Source organism: Strix aluco, chromosome 2, assembly GCF_031877795.1.
Source record: "Strix aluco isolate bStrAlu1 chromosome 2, bStrAlu1.hap1, whole genome shotgun sequence".
In the NCBI taxonomy this organism is placed as follows: domain Eukaryota; kingdom Metazoa; phylum Chordata; class Aves; order Strigiformes; family Strigidae; genus Strix; species Strix aluco.
This window is the reverse complement of record NC_133932.1, coordinates 56,229,650-56,254,967: the sequence shown is the minus strand read 5'-3', so window position 1 is coordinate 56,254,967 and position 25,318 is coordinate 56,229,650. Positions and strand designations below refer to the sequence as shown.

General features: G+C 40.9%; 1 protein-coding gene across 2 annotated transcripts in view; it reads right to left on the bottom strand.

The window, feature by feature from the left end:
* MID1 (midline 1) overlaps positions 1-25,318 on the bottom strand; it is a 358,868-nt gene that overhangs the window by 135,914 nt on the left and 197,636 nt on the right. The window contains exon 1 of one of the 2 annotated variants that reach the window (XM_074814840.1): positions 14,186-14,269. The exons of the other annotated variant lie outside the window; for it this stretch is intronic. The gene's annotated coding sequence lies outside the window, so the exon portion shown is untranslated. Of the gene's footprint in view, positions 1-14,185; positions 14,270-25,318 lie in introns of those variants that run through there. 2 annotated transcript variants of the gene reach the window in all.

Here is a 25,318-nt window from a genome sequence, read left to right as displayed (position 1 = left end):
GTGAATTCTTCACCTCCTCTTTCACCAGATGTTTTAATTCCAATGAGTATTTCAGTCTCATTCACAGATCACAGGAACAGATCAATTTTTTTTTGATAGAACAGCTCCCTGTTGAGAAGTTCAGTTTCATCAAAATATGTACATCCTACAGGAGTATGTCAACTATGAAATGTTTTAATGAAAAAGTAAAAACCAATTCTTTCAATTAATTTTGCCATTAAATACAAACATTTTTGTTTTACCTATAATATGTATTAGTGCTTTAAGACAGTCAAGTTGAACAAAACTATTGCTCAGTCCAGCTACATCCCAGAGCACAGTAACTCAGCCTTATTCTGGGGTTCTGTGATCTGAAAATGAAACAGTTTTAGTGGGCTGATTGATTTGGACGGGTTTTGGGTTCTTTTGAGGGAGTTGGGGAGAGAAGAAAGATTGGATATTGCTGGGGAAGAGATTACCATTCTAAAAGAAGTATATTCTGCAAAGACACAATATACATTTCAACCCTAGGGTAAGAAGCTTTCTCCTATGCCTTCTTAAATCATCAATATCATTGGTTCTTACTGCTTTTTGTAAGTAAAACTGTATGTAAACTTCAAAACATCTTCCAAAGTCATTATTTTAATTTCCATTTCCAGGTAAGACCAAGGCATGACAAAATTTTCCAAAGGCTCTCTGGTATGTCACTGTCCAGCTCCCCTTCCTGATTAACAGTTCGTTTCAGCTAGCTGGTGTGGAGCAGCCAACAAAGGATTTGTCGTTCTTGCAACTCTCCTCACAGCATTACACCAGGAAGTCATAGCTGTCCTGGACCACACATTGGCTAACACTCTACTGACACAAAACCCATCCTTTCCTCCAACTCTCTACGGAAACAAGCCTAGACAAAAGTGTGTACCATTAACAACAACCAAAGGTATGATGATAGGTCATCATTTTTATCCATATACAATCTTCAATATCATTAGAGGCTCCTCATATAGCACCCACCTGTCAGCCTAGGGCACAAGTGGTAACAGCTATGGGAATTTGTTCAGTTATTCCCATTCTCCTGGCCCCTCTCTCTCTCAGACTTCTCCTGCCTACAAAATGAAGTAGTGTGGCATGGAGAGTCTCTTACTTCATATAAGCAGACTTTCACCAAGAGCCTTCCTGTATTTCCTTTTTTAAAAATTGGAGTCTTTTAACAGCAACAAAATAGAAACAAACCCCCCAAATACTACAGTGCCATTTTGCATTCTGGTTTTGAAACAAGAGTTGACAGGACAACATATGTGACTAATAACTGCTCTTCAGAGTTAAGCTCTGCAAATGGTGATTGACGTGGAGCTGGGCATGCCATTAGCCAAGGGAGTTATCAACTACAGACCAGCCAAAATAAACTCAGAGAAATTTCCTCAGGGTGTTAATCACTCGGAGTATCATTCTTTCCCACACACTAGGCAAAGATTCTTGACCTTCTGATCTGGAGCAAAACCACCCCTATTAATTAAATAATTATCACCTGAAGACATACGTAACCTTTTCACCCTACACAAGAAAGAGAACAGAATAAGTAAACAAATATCTATTGCCAACATGACTAAATGCCCAAGCTTGCTTTATGTGCTACAGTGCATATGCCATCCTAATATCACTTAGTTATATCTGCGCAGCAAAGCATATTAACATGCATTTTTTAAATCTCTAATGGATAAGTCCTTGCACAGCACTCTCAAATGAAACAGTCCAAAGCTGGGAAAATTAAGTCAGTCACCGTTCAACTCTAACGACTAGAATTACGCCTGGCCTTAAGTGCAGCACTGTACAGTATCTGTCCATAGCTTCTAACTGATGTCACATCTTTCATAGTACTTTTAACTGAGATGACATACCACAACATCAAATGTCTTTATCATAAAAACTAGCTTTTCCCATATAACTGCAGTCATGAAATTGTATGGGAAAAGTTTCGGTTTGGGCAGTGAGACTTTTGCAAAGTAAAGCAACATGGGCTTGCTTTTCTGTTTGTTAATAGCCAGACTGTCACTTCCACAGGGTGAGTCTGTTTACACAGAGGAAGACCTACAAGATCATCAGGAGTATGGGTCTTATAATTGGAATGAAGTCCTTTTTTAACAGAACCTTATGGTAAAAAAATTCCTTGAATTTTTTACATCAAGGCTGTCCCATAAGCCTGGCTTACAAAGTTCAGAAATGAAGATGCATGAAGTTATGGGTACATTTGACTTTTTAACAGATTATGTATACCTCTAGCCCTCATGTGCAAGGTTTCAGGGCCTGGTAGAAAACATTTATTTACACACACTATATAATGACCTCAAGATTCAAAAAGCTAGAAGCCTTGCAGTTTGATCAAAAAAATAAGCCTTATATTTTAGCTGCTTTTAGAGACATTAAAAATCCAACACCCTAGAATACTGCAGTGTCTTTTTAATACCCGTCAGAAAGAAAAGCTTGCTGGAAAAATAGTTTTCCAAAGGATTTATAAAACAAAACTCCATTGATCATCCCATTACACCTTTACAGTGCAACACAAAGGGGCCTGTAAAGAACAGGTACCACCAGGAATGGTTCTTTCAAGAAAAGATAGGTCAGACAGTTTAATGGAGAAAGAATGGGAAGTTACAATGGCTGTTGTGAGTGTTTAACCCCCTTTGTATGCCTTCAGAGGTCTTCTTTATCCTTCTTACCTTTGTGTCTGCTGCCTTCCTTCTTTTGCCTACAAGCTCTTGAAGTTTATGAACTATCCCTCTTTCTTGCATCTGTGCTTACCAAGGCAAATTCTGATTCTGTAGCACTGAAAAGTCCTATTTTCATCCTCAAGGCTTTGAAAAAAGCTTAATTTACAATTTCTGTATAAAGGCTTCTTCCTCTGCTTTCCTAATGCAATTTTAAGAAGAGAGTCTGGTAATCCTTTCCTTCTCTGCAGGCTCCTCCTGGTCTCCTCTCCCACATAGTTGTTTTCCCTCTGGGCCTCTCTCTGTCCCTCTCGTCTGTACTTTATTTTCTGAGTAACCTAGTCTAGTCTTCGGAATGCACCCTGGAATTTTAAAGTGTTCTGCTGACAAGAAAAATAGAGATCTGCTTCCCCTGTTGTTATGTAGGAATAGCACACAAACAGCCAGAGCTGCCACATTCTTTCCCTTTCTCTTCCCCTTCCTTTACCTCTTTTCAAGAACTGCAAAAAGACAAACCCATTTAGTCATTCCACAGCATAACACCAACCAATGGAACAAACATCCACCAAAAGATGTTCAGAAAGACTAAAAAATATTTTCAAGCTTAGGAGTGTCAAGGAAAATGTCCTATACCAGTTCAATGTAGAAGGAGGAGAGGGAGAGGGGAGGAAAGGGGAGAGGGGAAAAAAGTGCTACCAGCTTTCTTCTTTGTCATGCTCAAACTTCCAGCTGCACACTGACAGGGACAGGAGTCCTAGGTTGGCAAAGCCTAACTCCCTGATGAGGTTAAAAACACATTTGAAAAGGAGAGGATTGAGATGGCATTTGCCCTCTCTCTTCAAGACTCCTCTCTTCCCTCTGGGTTTACCCTGCAGTTCTGTGAGCTCTGGTGTCATCCAGATGCCTGGGGAAGGAGAAGGAGGTTAAAGACAGAGGCCAAAAAACTAGGGACAGAGAAGTGAGGAGGCAGTAAGAGACATCCTAGAGCAGGGTAAGGGTAGAAGGCAGCAAGGCTTCATCCAAAGCGATTTAAAAAAAAAATCATTTGGACTTGGAGAATGTACTGGAATTAGTCTGAAAACTCAAGGGAACCTCAGGAAAAAAATCAGCACCATTGGGTATTAGTCCCTCTTGGGGCATACCTTCCTCATCAGCTCAAGACAAACAGGGAAATAAATTGCATTTCTCTACAAACCTCTTTTCTCTGGTAACAGTTTCCAGATTTTCTAGACCACAACGACACAATCTGTCGTCCTAAAGCTAACTCCTCTACAATATTTACAGGTAAAAATTCATAGAAACAGACAATAGAAAAAAATCATGAAAATAACATTTCCATGATCTAATACCCCAGGATTTCTGGTCCAGAAAGACAGATGATGGTTGAAAAATAACTAAAGCCTTTTGTGGGCAATCAAGCAATAAGATGAAGCTAAAGGGGGAAAGGTTTGGGGTTTTTTTTTGTTATGTTGACCAGGAAGCCTCTCTTGGAGGATGTAAAGTAATTTTCTCAATACAGCCATCATATGAGCTTTAACAAAGATAAATGTAATGCCCTGCACCTGGAAAGAAGTAATCCCAAGCAGCACAAGCTGGGGACTGATGGGCTGAGCAGCTCTGCTGAAAGGGACCTGGGGGTGGTGGCAGACAGAGAGCTGAATGGGAGCCAGCGGTGTGCCTGGCAGGGAAGGTAGCCAGCAGTCTCGTGGGCTGCACCAGCAAGAGTACAGTCAGTAAATCACATAATACGGCTATTTCAGTCTACTCAGCACTTATTAGGTCACACCTGGAATACTGTGACCAGTTTTGGTTCCCTCAGCTGAAGAGGTTAGGAAGGGTCCAGTGGAGGCCACCAGGATTATTAGGGAGTTGGAGAACTTGACATTTGAAGAAAGGTTGGAAAAAACAGGTTTTCTCAGCCTGGAGAAGAGAAGGCTCAAGGGCGATCTAATCACACTTCTTGAATATCTAAAAAGTCAGTTATAGAAGAAACGGAGCTACTCTCTTCACAAGGATGCCCACTGACAGGACAAAAGGCTGGGGCATGAGCTGCTTTGAGGGAAATTCTGTCTGGATATAAGAAAAAAAAATTATCCCCCCATGAGAGCAGCTGGAGATTGGAAGGGGCTGCCAGACTCTCATATGCTGGAAATGCTTATGATTGTCTGAATAAGTTCCTGTAGTAACCTGTGTTGAAGAGAAGGTTGGACCAGATAATCTCCAGCGTCCAATCAGAACTTTCTGTGAATCCCTATCCATGCAAAGACTCGCTAGCTATGTGAATAGTGTTGTTGTCAGTCCACAATCATCTTCACCCTCAAGCAGGAGTCTTCTACTACTCTGGGGATACATGATATTTATTTCCAGTCATTGCCAATCTTTCATAAGCAGTTTACACTTTAGTTCTCTTTAAAGGGAGGAGGAGCATGGGAGGCAGTAGTAGACTTCTCCCATGACACTTTCTTTTGCAGTCAAGACATTCAAGGAGAGTTAAATTATGGGAGGATTTTTTAACCTTCAGTAGCAAGGCTTAATTAGGGATCAAGAGCAAATGTTATAGCACAGAAGAGGCACCTCTGAACGCTCATTCTTATCGGGTTTTTGTTCCAATTAAGCTGGTTAACAAGGGATGTAAGAGCATTTGCATCTGAAGTATATTCAAAGACTTCAGATAGCTATTACAATTTCAAATTTTACTTGAGCTGAAAAATCTGAGTAAGCAGGACCTTTTGAAGATTAGATGTATTTGAAGAAATGATAAGGAACCTGTACAGCGCTTACCCATTAAAATATTTCAACACTGCAAGGAACAAGCTCATGCTGAAACTCAAGAACAAATTTCTTATTATTCAAGAAAATACAAATTAAAATAAAAATGGTAAAAAAAAAAAAAACAGGAAAGAAAGCATGGTATTGCTCTCACACTACTACCTGATCTGTTCGGCATTTGTCACAAAGGTGCAAATTTACTCACAGACATACTTGAATAACTACAATAACACCCTATTTTGAAGGGGGAATCCACCACACCTTCCCAATCCCTCTGACTTCAGCAGAAGCAAAAACAGGCTTGAGAGCTTTTGGATCAAGGAAGGCTAAGAAGCAAGAGGTGCAACCTTGTAATACCCTTCATTGGTTACACACCAGTAACAGGCATAGCTGTGAGTGGATAGGTAAAGCTAAGGAAGAGACAGAGCTTTCCTTTGCTAGCACTTACCAAAATACTGTAACAGCAACAGATTATTTTTCTATCAGAGCAAAGAACAGTAGCATTTAATCCTCTAGTTGTTCCCTGATGTACCACAATTTGAGTCCTGGCAAACAACAGTCCTTCCCTTACAAGTCCAGATGGTAGGAGAGAGAAAAAACAGTATAAACATAAATATGAAGGAAAGTCCTTGTGATTTTGTTGAAGACTAAAAAAACCACCTCAGTTTTTCCAAGAGAAATACTGATGACTTCATATGAGACCTTACATTTCACAAGGAAAGTATATGGCATGATTCCTTTAATCCACTTTATTTTACATAAGCATCCAGTTAAAGCTAAAAGTACTATTTTCTAGCAATGAAAAACCTGCACAGGAAAAGCGTAGATGGCTACATGAGTTAGCACAGTCATTCTTTAGTCACGAGGTTTAATGAGCTTTACATGCAAAAGGGACATGATACTTTTCAGATTTTGTAGCTATAATTTTGCTGTGATTAAATTCACTCCTTTTTGTTGCACAGAAGACATATATAAAAGGGAAGCCAGTTTCAGGGGATTTTGTTTTGTATCAGTTTTTCCCAGATCTCTAGAATTAGCCTGGAGGATCCTTTTAGAGAACAAGTAAATATATATAAAATATTAGGACAACACTGCAATGCAAAAAGGATGTTAAATTGCTCATCCAAGGAGATGACATAATGAATACTGACATAATTTCCAAGCAGCAAAGCAAAACTAGGTCAAATCACATTGACCTATCTAACATAATAAGCCTTTTTTTTCAGATATTTACAATGTAGACTGTGTCTGCAGGCATTAATGTCCCTTGTTATCAATGTATAGTGTTGTCACTCTGCTTTAATGTCTTATCACCATGTTGCGTTAATTAGACCAAAACAATATAGTGCACTTTTGAACTGCTTAACTCCCAGTTTGAAATCCGTGCCTAAACTATACTTCTGAGGTTATCCAGATAGAAATGAAGTCATTAACTCTTTATGGTCACTTGTTTCAATAGGTGCTACTAAACCGTATGGAATAGCATAACTGCATATGGGTAAACAATTAAGCTTTATAAGTTGCATATTATTTGTCAAAAACAAGGTCCGCATAGCTAACGTCAGCAAGCAAAGTGCACGCTAATTTTGATGCCACTTAACACAAGGCAGAATCCAGGCATATACACTCTCCTGAGCATCATGTGGACAAATCTGCTCTGTGCTTGGCCATCATGTGTCCCTGCCTAAAAGCTTTATCCACATGCAGTGCTCTGAAAGGGACAGTCCTTTCCTTGCTCAGAGGAGCCTTTCCTTCCCCTACTCTTGTTGTTCCTCTGCATGTCAGATTTGCAGCACGCTATTTCTCAGTGAGACTATAAACAGAGTGGTGTAGGATTCCACCTACAGCCTCTCGTGACTCACAGAAGAAGAGAAACACAAGAAATGAGAGTGATATCTATCTGTATCCCTGCCTCAGGAGCTGAGGTGGGACCAGAGACCAGGCTGAGAGCTCAAGGACCAGCTACCCAGGGAGCTGGAGCTGGTTGGGAAGGAGGAAGAAAGCTGAGGCAGGAGACAGAGGCAGATTTTGATGGTCCACAAAGCAGTAGTTGTCAACAGAGTTTACATCTTCCTGTAGAATACACAGATTTTGCAAAAAGGGTATAATCTTAGGGGGGAAAACCCAATATATTTCATTGATAAAACCCCCTTCAACACTTTTGAAGCTTGCTTGGTGATGAAGAGTACCTTGAAACTTGGATGCTGGCTGTTCTTATGACAGAGTGGCTGGATTTGGCAACTCCAATTCTAAATAGATATATATATATATGCAAATGTGTAGTGTTTCTCTTTTCTTTTTGTTTTTGGGTTTGTTTTTTTTTTTATGTCTCCAATTACCTCTCAGGAAAAAAAACCCCACAAAATAAAAAAAAAATTTAAAAATCAAACTAAATTAAAAAAAATAAAAAGAGGGATGATGTTTCCATATGGGACAACTACTGAAAAACAAAGAGTTTTTGTGAGAACCATTTTGCCATAGAATACTGATTTCTCAATATGTTTTGGAAGAAAGCACCAGTCTCAGCTAATGCTCAAAATAAGGATTCTAACAAAAAACCAGAAAGGGAGATCCCAGAGATGTCGGGGGGTCTCATGTGAGCGAGGTCTCTTTTCACCTGAGTCTAAGTAGCACATCAGCTCGCCAGTATGACAAACAAGCCCGACCTCCTGCTCTGGTAGGGGGCCTCTCTGAGCTCCTGCTGCAGCTGTTCAGTAATTAAATACCTGCAGACCCAAAGAGCCAAGTTAATGTCATTAGTCATGGGCACCTGCTCAGGACACAGGGGTGCCAAAGGGAGGTGGCAGGCAATGCCCCGGGCCTGCAGGTGCACGGGCAGCACAGGGCAGCCGGGGTGCAGCGTGACGGGAAGCTGTCAGCACCACCAAAAGCATGAGAAATATGACAGCCTCCTCGCCCCAAAATGTGGAGTGACTGTCATAGCATGTCACCAGCTCCTTTCTGGGGCCATGAAATATCCCTCCATAAATATTTTCATTACAGTCTATCACACTACAATGAAAAATCCTGTCAGCCCTGTGGATCTCCTCATCTACTGTCCCACTAAGCCAGGAGTAAAAGCCTGGACTCTCTTGTATTTGTTTTACTATCTTAAAATTGTTCTTGCACCCAGCTATCTCAACACTTAGGCAATCAAAAAAGTTTTATCATACTTCAGGGCCAAACAAACATTGCCTATTTGCCAGCTTTTTTGTCCTCCTACATCCCCCTGGGAAGATATAAATAATAATGGTAACCAACCATGACATGACAGCAAATAGGAAAGAATTTTAAAGAATTAAGAGCTATTTTTATTGTTTAGAAAAGAGATCAAAATCAGCTTCCTACCCTTTAGTGCCTTTCCCAGCTCTCAGTCAGGGTGGATTCTGCACTGCAAGCCAGGGATCTCAGGGATATACAGTAATTCCTTACAGCTTGCTAAAGCATTACAAGCTCTAAGCTGCACAACTGCAATAAAAGACTTCAAACCCAAGAACAGACTAAAGAATGAAGTACCCTAAGAAGTCTGAAATTCAGTTCAAACAAACTCCACCACACATTCAAAAGGCTATTCACATGGCTGTATGCGCATACAGGTCTGCTCCTTTCTCTCAGCTCAGTCTTCACTCTCAGCCAAATCAAACTGTGTGTTTCTCCAAATCAAATTGTTTCTCCAAATGCTGAAGCATTTACTGAGCTTCAGCATATCCCCCGAGCATTTACCACCGTGAGCTCCTCGTTCCCAGCAGTTCATTTTCCTCGACCCCAGGCTCCAGCAGACCCCTTACCTCTGGTGCTACTCTGCGGAGGGACTCTGAGGTCTGACAACTTTTTGTAGAGCTCAGAAGCTGTGGAAGGCCTCTGTGCCGCTGCCTGCCTCCCTGTCCCTCCCCAGCAGGGAAGCCCTGGGACTAAGCAGCAGTGGGAAGCCGGCAGCCAGCACAGCAGAGTGCAGGCAGGTGGGAGGGCATGAGCCAGAGACAGATCTCATCAAAGGCAGGAGGCCTGGTGGGGATCAGAGAGAGGGAGATACACATCTAAATAATTCAGGCGCTAATAAAAGCTTTGGGTTGGGTTCTGTTCAAGATGCGAGATGAGGCTGAATTGCGACGTATTTCAGGCTGCCATCAATGCAGAATGCACTGTTATTCCATAACCCAACACTGACTAACCAACATTACTTTATTTATTCCACATAAAGTTAATGAGGAGAGTGGCTATGCCTGGTTTTGTATTTTTATAGCTTTAGGTTGAAATCCTATTGTGAAGATTTTGAAAACTTCAAGTCTGACCTCTACAGGTAGGCTGCTGAAACGGGTACAGTATCTTCTGATCGCAAATTGTACATAGGACTTTTAGAAATTGGAGAAAGGTAATGGATCAGATGTACTACGTAACATCAGGTTATCATCATTGCATCTCTAAAGCCATATTTTAAAACCACTACTATCTGTAGCATCATCTGTGGTAATTTGGTTCCTACAAATGCTTTCTTACAAAATGCATAGATGGTGCAGCAACACCAGTGAAAGCACAACCAGCATAAACATTTTCACATTCAAAAGTGTTACAGGGTTTTGCTTCTGCTTTTTATTAATTATCCCCCCCCCTTCCTCCTCAATCTTCCATATGATCTGCTCTTTCAGAGCTACAGAAACAAACGTTACTTTGAAACTGATAACATCCACTTGCGTATTGCAAAACTGATGTTTTTAAATGCCCTGATTGGTGCCACCTTTTTCTAATCAGAACCAACCACTCTAACAAACTACCCTTTGTCCGAAGATCCCGTCCCCTCTGTTCCCACCAACCTACAGCACATGTTGCTATAGCTACCCTGCATGTCTATTTACCACACAAGTGATCAAAGGGAGCAGACAACACACATACACAAAAAACCTCGCCAGGCTTCCTACCGAGCAATGTCCAGCCACTAATTAACTGATACACTCCCAGCCTGTGGACTCTGTACACTTGTTTTCTTTATTCCGCATGGTACTCAAAAAAAAGCAGCATTCTGTGAGATGTTCACACTTCCCTTACAGACCAAACAAACAACAAAACTTCCCAGGAGGAACTTTAAAAGAGAATTTCCTAAGACAAGGCTAAGGATTACAGCACTCCAGGATAAGAATACAGCTTTTCTACCGAGGAACACATTAAGAATTTTAAAAGGTATGCAAAAGAAAATAAGAAATAACACACACATGCCAAGAACTTAAACAGCTGTAAGGAAAGGGTATGATTTTGAATTTTACATGTGTTTTGTACTGAAATTGTATGCAGCGTTTATTCACTTCGTGAATTATATGCATGCTAAAAGCTATATGACTGCAGCCATGACAAGTAATTGTAATGGCTTAGAAACACAGTTTTTCATTTTTAGGTGACCTGTCAGTTAACAGTTCTTCTGTTGAACCTCTTTACATGACGAAGGGCTCAAGTCTGCCTCAAAGTCAGTGCGACTTCAGTAGGAAGAGGCTGAAATAAGGAGTTGCATTTGTTGTCAATGACACTCCCATGAGCTGCACTTCAGAGATATGTTATGGGTGAAAGTGAGTGAAAATGGAAGTATTAAAATTCATCAGACACTTGATTTTCTGTGAAGTAGGCTTAGGGAACTTAAAACAGAGCCCACAGTGCCCTCTCCAGTTCTGCAGCAAACTCAGGGAATCCAGCCACACAAAACCACCACTCTACCGCATGAAGGCCAAATATCTTCTCAGGAGTTCCCATCACTTGAAAGTTTCTTTACTTAGGAATTTCTTTTTAAGTAACAAACTGAACCAAGTACTCTGGCGAAGAGAAAATGTGTTACCTGCAAAGGATTTTTTCTGGTCAGGTTACTTGGGTTTTTTGTCTTGCAATCATGTTACTTTTAAAAAATTGCACTTCTGCTTCCTAACACTAGTCTTACAGCACACTAGAACACACAAATGGGTATATTTCCTGTGGATGCTTAAACTTTTACAGGTACACAGCAACCAGTGTACTTTTATGTGAGGTCATTCTATCAGACAGCAACAAGATACCTCTTGCTGAGGTTTTCAATTATCACCTAAAAATGATGGTTATTTATACCATCTCATTTACAAATCTCAACATTTACACCAATCCCTGTTACCTGCTAGAGATTATTGGCCTTGCACAGTGGTAAAGTAGGTTGAACTGTATCAACTCAACAGGCTGTATATTACATTTCTACAGTAATTCCTGGACTTCTATTGGGGAAATTAGTGCATTTGTCTTGCTATGTGCTATTATTCAGTACCTGTGGGCTGTCTTTGGGCTAGATCAGTCATCAGCACAATACATGGTTTCCATTCCAACACCCACAACAACACTGCCTGCTTGATGGTTAACTCTACAACTCCGAATTAAGCTGCAGCTCCCACTAAGAGCCTCTCAAAGTGGGAGCACTGGCTCCCAGAGCCTGGTAAGAGGGAGTTAACCCATGTCCTCTCTGTCCTATAGCCAGCTGGTGGAAGTATGGGGAAGGGAGTCCAGGGGAAGGGCAGGGAAAGCAACGGGACAGGTAGGGAGAGAGGACTGCAAGGCAGAAGAGTAGCTTAAAAAAGCTCCTCTGAAGGGAAGGGCCGTAAACGGGGCCAACAGAAAAGTCACTTTCTGCCTATTCCTCTTTCCCATTGCAATTTCAAACTCGAAGCAGGAGCATGGGCTCCAGCTGCACGTGACTTTCCTGCTCCTAAGTGTCTGTTGTAATGGATTTCCTAAACATTTTGTACGGTTAGTTCATAGCTCATCACAATCTTCAGTTCCCACTACAACATGAAGTCTGCTACCGGGGCCCGGTGTGCCCAGTGGCTCTGCCCCCCCTCGCCTTCCAGCTCCCCGGATTCTGCCCCTCAGGCCCTAGCAGCGCGCACAGACTTTCTCTGCCAAACCGAAAATATCTGTGCACAACGAACCAACCAAACCGGGGAAATACGCCTAATTTTTTCCCTTGGCAGGGGGGAGAGAAACCGCACTCACGGGCAGGTGTTTAAACAAACTCTGGCAGCGCTTCAGCTGCCGGCTCCACCCCCCCCTCCCCTCCCCTGGAGGAGGCACGACGGAAGGGGGGGAGCGGGGGGGGCCTCCTCGGGAACGCGCGTATCCCTCGCTGCGCTCCTGCGGGGGGGGGCCGGGCCGGGCCCCGCCTGTGTCTGAGCCTGCACCTCTTCTGAGGCTGGAATGTCTCCCGCCTTCCCTGTCCCCCTCTTTTGGAGGGAGAGGGAGGCTTCGTGTGAGTATTAACATTCCCTCCCCCCCCTTCTGACTTCTTTGCCTTGCTCTTTTAACCCACCACTTATGAATTTTCATTACCCATGAAGCCTTATTCTTTAAGTAGAAGTATTTGAGGGGAGTAATGCACGTGTTTCACAGAGCGTTTTACTTTTTATTATTGCCATCCTGTAACATTTCTGCTTCTTTCTCATTCCTCACTGGCAACCCCCTGTGCCAAAGTACCCTCTTGTGGTGATAATGATTTCTGAAGACTGCGTGCATCCAACTGACCAACTTGAGTGTATAAAATGCCTTTCATTTTGCTTCTCAAGGATGCGAATTGCCCTCTCTCTTTAAAGAGCTATAAAAGTATTTTTTTGGCTAGTGGGAGAAAGAAATACCTTTCCTCCTCCCATCACCTGTATTCTCTCTTTCTTCAGCCTTCCCCACCTCCTGTAACTTACAGAAAACTGGTGTAAGGAAGCTGAGATTTCCCACCATGGTTTCAGAAAGTGAGCAGAAAACAAATGCTCCATTTGCACTACAGGTGCAAAATCGTCACACATGCATTCCCTGGACATGCACTATAAAAGTCCCACTGAGAGCTGAATGAATAACACCCACACAGAAAAGAACCTAGAGAACTTCTCTCATTTCCTCACATTTACCCATTGCCTACCTAGAAAATAACATATTAAGTGGAAGTTTCGGAAGTGGACTGGCAAGGCTTTTTAAACTGGGACAGATCTCTGTTTCAGTCTTAAGATACAGCCCAGCCAGTTTTCCCTGCTCCCACAAGGCTCTTCTAACCGTACATTGTTGTTGTAAAACTATGAACAGCGAGAATCAAAAACATTTTACCACTGTGCCTTTTAACTGCGAGAACGAGAATAAAAGCTCCTTTTGTCTCCTCAGGTGAATAGAAGTCTTGAAAAAAAACCCTCATTTGAATAATCTTAGAAAAAAAATCCCTAGAAAACCCATCTTAAAGTACTTCTGAGAAGCTGTAAGACAGCTTGAAACTACATTTTAAAACAATCAGAAGATTAAAGCACTGGCAGGCAAGGCACTCATGCAGAGCTGTTTAATAAATTATCCCCGGGCTGAATTATTGGCATATTTAGGCATATAACACAGCAAGTTCTTTCCTTTCGCATGTCACAAACAGGGCTGCGAGACAGCCTACACAATGCATTTAAACCATGGCAAACTGGAATTGATTTACATCCCTCGCAAACCGCTTTCATGCCCCGGACAAACCCAAAAGGCACAATGACCTGCGTGGCATTGCTACCTACCGGGAGGATTAAGCAAAAACCCTCAAATCGGTTACATTTTAAAATTTTTTTTCTTTTTCACCCTGGAAACTTACTTTTGACAAGGCTAAGAAACAACAAGAAAAAAAACCACAAAGGCAGCCGGAGCTCCGCAGGGGTTGGTACCGGTCCCGTCCCGGGCTGTCGGGGCTCGCCTCGCCCAGCCGGCCCCGGCGGGCAGCGGCTCCTTACCTGCCTCATGGTGAGATTCCCATCATCCATCCAGCCGGCAAGGGGCTGCTCACACCGCGCTGCTGTCGGCAGGGCAGAAATCCATCAAGTTTCCCACCGTAAGCAAGTTTCCCCCCCACCCCTCCTCCTCTTCTCTCCTATTATTTATTCCCCCCCACCCCTTTTATCCTTTGCTGGGGGGACTCTTCTTAAGACAATGTCAAGTTTCCCAACCTTCCTCCCCCAGCCTATTAAAAGTCGGGAGCGGGGAGGCAACTGTCCGCCTGGCTCTTATTTCAAACCTCAGCCCAGGGATGTAGTAGTTGGCTGAATTAGGCCATGAAATAGCCTCGCCAATCAGGAGGAAGGGGAGGGAGGTAGAGCACATAAAGGCTGCCTACATGAGGATTAGGAAAGCTTTCAAGGATTTAAAAGACTGAAAGCAGCTGGAAACAGTGTCTAGGGCTACAAAGAGGGAAGTCAATTTGCGGTGTGAGAGATTATTCCCATTCTCATCTGACTGCTCTGGGTCTGCTTAAAGCTTAACGGGCTCCCAGGGCTTCGGCAAGAAATTGTGAATGTCCAGTTGAAACTACTGAAACATCAGAGTGACGCAGAAACAGCCGCCCGGTGAAGTGGCAATATCCCGTACGAGTCAGAGCCACATGCACTCCAGAAGCACCAATTTCCTCACATCAGATTAAAAAGTAAATTATGTAATGACATGAGCAGGAAACACTAAAATACAGCCTGCTGTCTACACCAAGAGCAAGTGTCTGTCTGCTGGAAGGAATAGAAGTATGTGCATGAATCCATAGGCTTTGGAAATGTTTTGTTGCAAAGCTTTATTTGTTTCGGTGGCAAATGTTTAATCATGCTTAGCATTAGCATGTTATCTGTTTTGCCTTCTTCGGGGTGATTTCCTCATTCCTGAAGCTTAATTCTTTGTGTAAGATAACACTGGACCCAAAATGCAACTTAAAAGAAAAAATAATAGAGTTTTTTTTTTTCTAAAGATTTTAACAACGAGATCAGCTTCTATCTGCTGCCCCTTGGTGGCTCTCATTAAAATAAACCAACAAAGGCAGAAAGAAAAATCTCATCTGAAGTGCAGTTGCTGTTTGAGTTATAGCTTTCTGGAGTAAAAAAAAAAAAAATCCAGAGAAATACAAATCTCCATACCATCCAGTCTTCTCCAAATTCTTTGCCTCTAACTTAGTATCAGTTCAGAAACCTGTTAGTCTCTCTGGTCCACTCTAAATGGAAATCTGTCTTTTGATCTCAGGGGACAATCGGGTAAATCTGATGTCCAAAAAAAAGCCCCAATGTCATGGATTTGCTTCTTCAAGGGTTTTATCAACCAGTGCAAAAAGTAGTCACTATCCAGAAAAATTCCTGTCAGTACAAGAAATCTTATTGAATTGAGCTGCAGAAAAAAAAAAAAAAAATATTACAAAGATGTGCTGCCAGGATTTTAATTTAAGGCTTCCTAAAATATGTTTCCTTTTAACTTATGATAAGCTCCAGCACTGGTATGTCACAGGGAGAGGAAGAAAAGGTCTGAAAAATTTATTCATTTGCTTTCCCATTTAAAGACAATAATGATTTTTCACATAAGGGCAACCAAGAAAGGAGTTTGTGTAATATTGGCACTGTCCAGCTCAGAAGAAAGGCACAGATGGAGGGAAAACTTGATTTAAAGCACTACTGCACTTTTTCCAGGGCTGACTGTGCTCTTGCCTGGTGCACGTCCTCAGGTGGAAGGATCCCATTATATGCTTTAATGTACAACAGAAACCAGCTCTCTCCAGAGATCAACATAGCACATTGCATAAGAGTGAGACCAGCCATTTACACTAACCAATGTGGAGACAACTTAGTGATCCTCCAGTGCCGGTCTAGTCCTGCATGCTTGCGCAACAGCTCGAAGCAGCTGCAACGCACAGAGAGGTGCATTAAGAGCACTTAACGGGAATGCTTGTCCTCTGTTCCCCAAACATAGCTCAGTGGACACGTGTCACTTGAAATGAGTATGTGGTATGTGAAGACCTTTACGGTGGTTAAATCTAGGAGAAGCCTCTCCAGGATGCCTTCAAAGGAAGCATAAAAATGCTCTTCTGAAGTAATTAGAGCCTTAGGGATAAACTTCCATGAAGTGAAGGTGATTTAGCAAAAGGTGCAAAACTTACAAAATTAGTAGCAGATTCTAAAGGACTCACCCCAAAACCTTGTATTTGGTTTCAGGGCTTTAAGAAAGGGAGTCTGGGGACAGTTTCAGAGTGGAAACATAGCAAATGATTCAGTAAGAACTCCAACATTTTAAAAATAAAACAGTTGCAGAACTTTTCTGGCAGTGCACACCTTTTCATATACAACATGTACTCCTTACAGGGATGTGAACTGTGTTTTTCTGAAAACTCAGCAGAATGTGGCATCAAAAAATCAGTTCTATAGGATGAAAACTCATTTTTAGACTTAGCAAAAAACCAAAATCATTCAAAAAAAACCTTTGTCAATGACACACATTCAGGGTGGAGTGCAGACTATTTTTTTACTGAAATAACTAAGTGTCATAGATGACCCGCATTCTAATTCCACCATTCACTTTCCACCTTTGAGGAATGTGCTTCATGATCAACCCGCACGGCAGCAGTACTATCACGTGGCGGGGATTCAGAAAACCAGGTTCTGCACTTAACAACTTAAGGTCTTCTGAAAAACACGAGAGGAAGAGAGAAGGTCTACATCTGCACTGGTTTTGAAGGTAGTCAGCATCCAAAGACACAATGGTATAGCTAGATGTGAGGAAGAGGAGTTGCCACTTGGGATGCAAGAAAACACAGGTGCTGTTTTTGAATATCCAGTTTCACATCTATAACACAAGTGTATGTGCATGCGTGAGAAAGTCATATGGTCTTTGGGAAGTGAAAGAAGATTCTGTCACTGAAGGAGGAAACTTTTACAGTCTGTCCAGTGGGAAACTACAGAGGTGAGGGCAGCCAGAGGAGGTGGTGCCAGGTGTAAGTTCAGGAGTCACTGAGAGCAAAGATCTGTATAAGCGAGACCAAGTCATGGTTGGGAGCCTGATAGTTTTAGAGGATTCTGACAGAATTAATTCAAGTTAAAAGACAAATGGCCACAAGTACACCAAACCATTGGCAGTTTTACGTTCTGTGAACTCTGGTTGTAAGTAGTAATGGTCAGATCCCCCTTATCCAACCTCAGGGTTTTTTTTTATCCTGCCCTCGGAGCTATAAGTGACTTCAGCAGACACAGAAGTACTAAAGTAGCTCTGACCTTGCTGCTCACTGCAGGTGTCTCCACACTCCTTATCACACACCAAGCACCTCCCAGGCAAAAAGGGCAGACACGCAAGCCCTCCATCTAGCCTCGTGTCTCAAGCACCATGTTGTCCCATTCATTAAAGCAGAGGCAAGGCAGGATAACTTTAGCTGGGCTCTGTCACCAGCAGCATTGACCAGCAAGAACTTCAGTGTGCTCCATGCTGTTCTGCTCCCACCTGGCAAAAGTAGTTAGCAGGTACTTGTGAGAGCTCAGGGTGTTGGGTATTAACTCACAATCCTGCCTTCTATTGCTACTTAAGATAAAGAAGTAATTTTAGCATGTGTCCTGAGCTGGTTTGAGTAGCCAAAAAGCTTTGAGAGTTCCTATAAATGTGCAGCAAAACCCACCACCAAGTAATACCAGTTACAAATTGTACATTATGTACAAATATCACATATTTCTACAAAAACATAGTAAACTTGGTGTTGTATGTTCTTTGTCACATGCCAACTCTCACTGTAGAAATGTTCAGCTGAGTTTAGTGGGATGAGGCTTAGTTCAGTGCTCATCAATGCAGTGGTCAAGTTTGAAGGTTGAAAGTTGTGTTTGAAGGTTGTGACAAGGTTTGAAAGTTGTGACAAGGTAACGACAACAATCTTGATACCAAAAATTTATCACTGTTTCAAAATCTGAAACTTTTGCTTATTCTGATTTGTTAAATAAACCTTCCTTAATTAGGTTCATTCTTTCCAATAAGTTACCAAACACAGGAACAGTTTTGAACTGGTAGAGCAGATGCAAAGCAGCCTAATTGTGGAATTACTCAGTCACTGGAGTTTTTTTGGTGCAACACAATTTTATGCAGTCCAGACCAAGCTAGGTCTGCACCAGCTGCAGGGGGAGCACAGAACGGGAAGTGGAGAAAAGGACTTTCATTAGCTGAATTCCAGCTGCCATGGAAATCCTTCTGGGCCCAGAGAATTCAATATATGCTAAAGACAGAAGAACCACTCTGTCTCCTTATGGAGCTGTGCCAAATAGAGAGAGACCAGACCCCAGGATCTGATTATATGGTAGGATTGAAAGAGTTGCAGCAGGGAAAAATATGAGCCAGCACATAGTTTAGAAAGAAACAAACATAACTTGAAAATCAACATCTTCAGGTATGAAGTCAATCACAGATTGCCCTTAATTTGCAATATATACAACTGATAAAAAATAAATACATGTTTTTTTTAATTAAACAAGCAGCTAAACTGTTGCACTTTGAGAGGAAAAGGTAATATTCACACCCAAACTGTTGGTGTTGAAATTAATTTCTAATGGTTTTTATAGTCCTTCCCTTGGCAGTTTCAAACTGGCACCTGCAGGAAGAGCAGGATGTCCAGAATACAAAATACTATTTAATAACCCCAGATAACACTAGAATATATAACTCAAGGCAACACTGGAATGTAAAAATAACTTCCAGAAAAACTGGCACAAAATATGGGGTTGCAAGATGAAGACAAATTTCTGAGAAGACAGTATTAAAAAAGGAAGGGATTCTGAACTAGTGTTAATATGAAAAACTGTTCTCAAGATGTGAAAACGTCACACAATGATTTTAAAATATATAGTTAATATTTGTGAATGTAAGAATGTGCAGAGCTGGATTTCACAAAGCAGTACTTAACTGCTTTTATCAACATCACTGCAGTGAATGCAGTGAAGATAAACTAATTACCCTGGCAGAGTGTCTGACTCACTGGTATTTAAATGCACACACGTTTTCCTACAGAAGTTTAAAAATAAGACCAGCAATGTCAGACATCCTTATATTTACAAATACACACTGAAAGCAACAATGCACAAAGATGTCCTTAAGGCAGATGTTTGGGAAATTCATTGCATTTCAAGCAAGATGACTCAGTCTTTTGGCAGGGTCTCACTAAAACAAGCAGAGATGAGAAAGATCAGAGCATCCTGCAGTCCTCTTGGTGGAGTGGTCCTTAGATGACCATTTGCCCTCACTTGGTTATTTACAACATCCCTCAAACTGCTCTGATCTCACTTGGGGCTGCACCAGTCACAGGCAAGAGAGAAGGGAAGATGTCTTCAGGACAACTTCTTCCTCCATTACTTATGCAACCTAAGTAATCCACAGCTCAGACAGACAGAAAGGTCATTAAAAAAATGATCCATCTACACTTGCCTTAATGACAACACTGACTAGACTTTTTGATTAAGGTGTTTTAATCAAAAGAATAATATCTGCTGGACTTCACTTCACCACATCTGCCATGAGGCAGATACTTGATCTGCTAGGTTGAATAAGTTGGTGTACATTCATGTGTAATAAATTAGTGAGAAGAAGACTCTGATAGTCTATTCCAAAATTAGATGGAAGTATACTAAGTTAAAAAGACTGACAAAGAAGGATGCTCTAAGGTTTCAGAGTTTCTAAAACATCTGTACTCTAGTATACATACGTGCAGAATTAAATGGAAATCATAACTAGTTTACCATTGTTTCTCCATTTTATTTCCTAGCGTTTTACAGTTATTTGATACTTCAGTGATAATTATACCTCATTACTCTTAAAAGTAATAGATAACAGTTAAATAACACCAGTTTTTTCCTAATATTCCAGTCTTAAACATCCATGAAAACAAGAATGATAAAGTTACAAGACAAGAATTGCCTTATGTTTCCATAACCCCTATTAGCATAGAAAAAAAGAGTAACTATTTAATTGCATTTTGTATCAACTACTTATTTAGTGACAGACTGTAAAAATCAGTCATGCATTGGCTCAAGCTAAGCAAATAAAGATTCAGGCAAATAGCAAAAGCTGTATGGTATATGCCTTTTACAGCCAAACATCAAACAATAGCTTCCAAAATCAGTATGTTCTGCTATTCCAGGAGTTATATCCAAACATATGATCACACAGATTCAATGAAGAGACATCTGGCCACAATTTCACTGAAACAAACTAAAGCCTAAACTGATAAATTGTCAACTGAATCAAGCAGGTACCTACTCAAACTCCCATTATCTGTATGTTAGCTGAGACCATCAAACTATGCAAATCCTTCCTTTTCAAATGAAACCCCCAACCACAGGTTTACCAAAAAATGTGTAACATTCTCACAATTAAGCCATTTGCTCTAAAAGAGAGTTTTTCTTAAACCTGCACACAGTGGGTTAGACATATCATACGCCATGCAGAAGTCTGTGCCAGAAGTGAGAAACTCTAAGCACTGTCGGGACTATGCCATGTCCAGGAAGAATTATAGAGAGATCTACTCTGTGTTGCAAAACTTCCCAAGACAGAAGAAATGCTGGTATTTTAATATCTTTTCAACCCCCTAGCTGAGGCAAGGCATTGACATGAAAAACTGGAATATTTCTGCACATTTTTTCTTCTCTACATTTCTTGTTCTCAGAAAACATTTGATATTTCAAAGTTCTGCTCTATTACCCTGGAATGACACTACATAGCTTTGGTCACACTGAGGTAAAAAAGGAGATCAGGCATGTCTACAAATCCCATGAAGCAAAATGCCACTGGAGGGACAACAATCCAATATTTCACTGACTAGAAATCAGATGTTTCAGCTCAGATCAACAGAGCTGAAGTTGTCTAAAAGTTCAAGTCAGACTAAAATATTTTGTTTCATTTTTCTAGGCAGAAAAATTTGTCAATAATCTGCATTTTCTCATGAAATCTAATTTAATGAGAAAATTACTTTTTGCAGTTGAAGCTCCCCAAGAATATTTCCATAGGGAATTCTCATTTATCTCTTCTCTCCAGTGCCCCAGATACCCATGCCAGCTGCCTGCCACATGGAAAAAGGGCTTCTGTGGAACAGGCAACCTCTTGGGACAGGAGATGCAACAGTTACTTGTCTGTCAGCTATACAGCAACAGGGTCACATGGAAACTTTGTAAAGTAAAGCAACTCAGGATTGTATCTTAAACAATAGTACTACAAACTTCAGCCTGTAAACTGCTTGTGTGTCCATGGGCAAGGCATTTCATCTGCCGCGTTTTAATTCTCAAACTGTGTATTGAAGCTGCCTTTATCTTCCTGAAGATAATAAGGGAGAGAATAAATCTATAAATACTGAAACATCTTTAAACATTATTGTAATCAGGGCAGCACAGGCTCTTTCATAAGTGGGAATGAAAGACACAAAAAGACTAATCTTTGTAGATGTGACTACAAGTTTTTAGGCTAAATGTAAGTAGCCAGAGTGGGAAAGACAGTATTAATCAGACAACACAAGTAGACTACTGAAATTGTTTGTAGAAAACTCTGCGTGTGTGTTTGCACATGCATGAATGTGTGATAGAAATATATTCAAATTCTTCAAGTAAAAATAAATGTATATGCTTGGACTTTCTCTGTTGAAAAGAAACAAGTCTTAAGGTTGTCTTCCCTACAACTGAGTGAAATATTTCCCTAGCCAGGGTACCAATGGATTGCAAAGTTTGTGTTGAGATGAGGTCTGTGGTGGGAGGGCTGGGGAATGACAACAAAAAGCCTAAACCCAAACCTGAAGTTCTTAGACTCTGCCCAGAAAAACCTCTTTATACAGCTGAGATTTTGCAAACGTATGTGACTCACGATTTGACTCATAAGCTTCTGGAGTTCACTGGGGTTACCATCAAGGTCAGATTACCTATGAAATATCAAATTACTATCCCTTCCAACACTGCTTCAGTGAGGCGCTTCATGCTGAATATGTAATACATTTATGTGGGAAGTTTTACACAAAAAAAAATCACATTCTTTTAATTTCATATGAGAAAAACAGGCAAAGAATTTAGAAGAAAATCAAAAGAACCTTCTTAACCAGAGAATTTTAAATTAAGTAATTCAAGGACGTGGGCAGATATCACAAAGCGTTAGTCACAGCAGTAAAATAAGAGACAGTCGCAGAGAGTCTTCCCTATTGCATTAATGTTTTTTCTCACCAGGAGCTTTGCTTAAAATTATTTATGTGTACACCACCTAAGGAGGGGTTTGAAACACTACACTTATAATAGGCGCATTGGGAGTACTGCCCTGGGAGGACTGGTCTGGTCAGGTCTCACCATTCTATCTGTGCCAAGTAGCCATTTTTTAACCTTTAAACTGTTTTCAGATGGTACTTTTATGAGGCACTGTACCTCATTCCTTTTAATTACAGACATATATATGGTAGGTTTACCGGTTTCCAAAAGAATTTTTTCTTTATTTAGCTCACATTTCCAGATGTGTCCCCTCTTCAGGCCTCCCTTTTTGTTAAGTGGCACTGGCAATAAAAGACAATGACTGCAAAGATAATGTACTTCTCCAGGTTCCAGGCAAACCAGTTTTATAATCCAATCCTTTGATTATCATTTTATAAGCTACTCTTATAAAAAAATACTAAAATAAAAGAACAGACTGGTCCATAAAAACCTTACTTTTGTAGTTGGTATTAAAATTTTCATGAAGATCCAGTAACTCAGAAAATCTGATTAGGGTAAAACTTGGAATGTGAATGCCAGCACAGAAATAAAATGCTCACCATTTTTGCATCTCTTACTTCCACAGTTTATTAATAGTCTCCATTTGTCACTTCAACGCTGAAATTCACAGATACCGCAGATATTCATGAGTACATGTGTTTTTTTACAGGAACATCCAGCATTCTAACCCCTGACTGCAACACACTCTCCAACATCATTATTTTGCACTAACAGCAGGAAAAAAAAGTATAGAAGTAGCTGCTACTGCACATTACCCCAGCAGTGAACGTTAATGCATGCCTTCCAAACTATTTCATGTAGATTTTGATCCCTAGGGCCACACTTTGTCACATATGCTCATACTGTCTCCCTCTTGTTCCAACATCTTCCTTAGCTTGTATTTTGCTGTAATACATTACGAAACTGCAATGATATGCCAAAGTCCTAACTCCCATTTCATAGAGGCCTTTTCCACACCTCTTGGGCACCAAGAAGGTCCTTCATATCAATGGGAATGGGGAGTGATGTCTTGATAATCCTGCCAGCTCTAGCCACCAACACTTTCAGTGCTCTCAATTTCCCATTTACCACCTGCAATTAAGACTTGGTATTACATGGTGCTGCAGAACAAAATTAGACATGAAGATGCCGCAGCACATACAGAGGAATTAGGCTGAATTGTGCAGCCATGGTGCCCAATTACCAAATCACTTGGTAACCATTGATTTTGCTACCTTCCTTCTACATGCATACTCAGGAATGGAAGTATACACAGTATACAGCAATTCAGAATGAAGTAAGAGAGAAAGAAGAATCATACTGAGGATTTGAAATGAAACAAATTGTGATTTAAACACAGTTTCCATATATCTTTTATCAAAGGAACTCTGAATTCACTGGGATCTTCAGATAACTGATAAACACCTGCCTCTCTTAAGTAGTTTATAGACTGGGAAACTAAAGTCCACCACAAAAAAAGGACAAAGCACAGAGTCCTTTGGGAAAAGGAGATGACACTTCAGCAGGGGAGCTCTGCAGGCCATCCCAGTGTCCTTAGCTTTATGGCTGTGAGGCATAGAAATAACACTGCATACCAATTCACCTGCCATGCCCACATTTTAGACTTTAGAAGCATAAAGCTCTGACCAGCTGCAGCTTGGAAGCTGAAAAGGAAGGGAGAGCACCTGAAATGCAGAGTCTAAAATGGCAGAAGCTGTCACTACAGCCAGAAAGATCATTACTGTTACAGCTCTATGTGATTCAGAAGCCTGCAAATAAAGTAAATGGCACAACTGTCTTTGTAAATTGATAACTGCTTCAAAGGAGGGATCTGTGCTTACCTAGTTATTTTGCCTTCCTGTGAGATCCCATATTCAACCCTTTTGGGAAACCTTTCCCTTTATGTTGCCTCTATTTGGCCACCACAAACCACTAAAGCCTTCAGAGCACTTAACTGAGGGCAGTTATTATAGGCACGCTGTGGGTGAAGTGATGTGTGTCCACCACCCTGCTCTCTCCAGTGACTCCTTGTACCTATTAATCTTTCACTTTTGATAAATAAAGCTGATATATATATAAACAAAGCGAAAGGGCAAGGAGAAAGGAAATAGTAGACAGGCGAATCGTGAATCTCAAGCATTTTTACACATTTATCTTTCAGTGTAGCTCTCTTCAAGAAATACTATCATCAGCATTTTACAAATATTAGCAGGGCATTTGGCACACATTTCATTAAGTGTTGCAGTATTTCAAACAGGTGATAAGGGGTTGCTATGGTTACTATATTCTCTTAAGATGAATACTAAATAGGTTCACAAAATATATATACTTACTTGTTACGTAAAATGTTAGTTGCGCAGCTGGCATTTGCTTATGCACCCCTTTTGTTTTGTCAAGGACCTTCAATTCCTTCATCTTTCACATGAAGTGGAATTTTGTACCATTTAGAGAAAGGAGAGATCACTAACCGTTCTCCTCCTTCAGAAAAGGGGACAAGTTAGGTAGCTCATTATGTAGCCTGTTTATAGCTAAATCAAAAAATGACTGTTCCACTGTACAGGAATTGTAAGAGCTTTTATTTCAGAGGATTTAATGAGTTACAGAAATGTGTTTACAAGGCAACAAGCTCGCACTACACAAAGAACTGAACATTACCATGGCAATAGACCATATAGCTTTTAATGGCTTGAACCCTTTGTCTCACATTCAGGTGTGGCCCTGAGGTTGTCCCGTCACCAACATTTGATCCAATGCTTCTTTCAGATGGGTTACTTTTTTGCCAATGGACCTGAAGGTGATATTTAGGAAGTCTATTATCAGGCATGCAAATAGGGAGAAAAATGTGTCACATCAAATCATGACAGTTTAATAAGATATTACTCATGG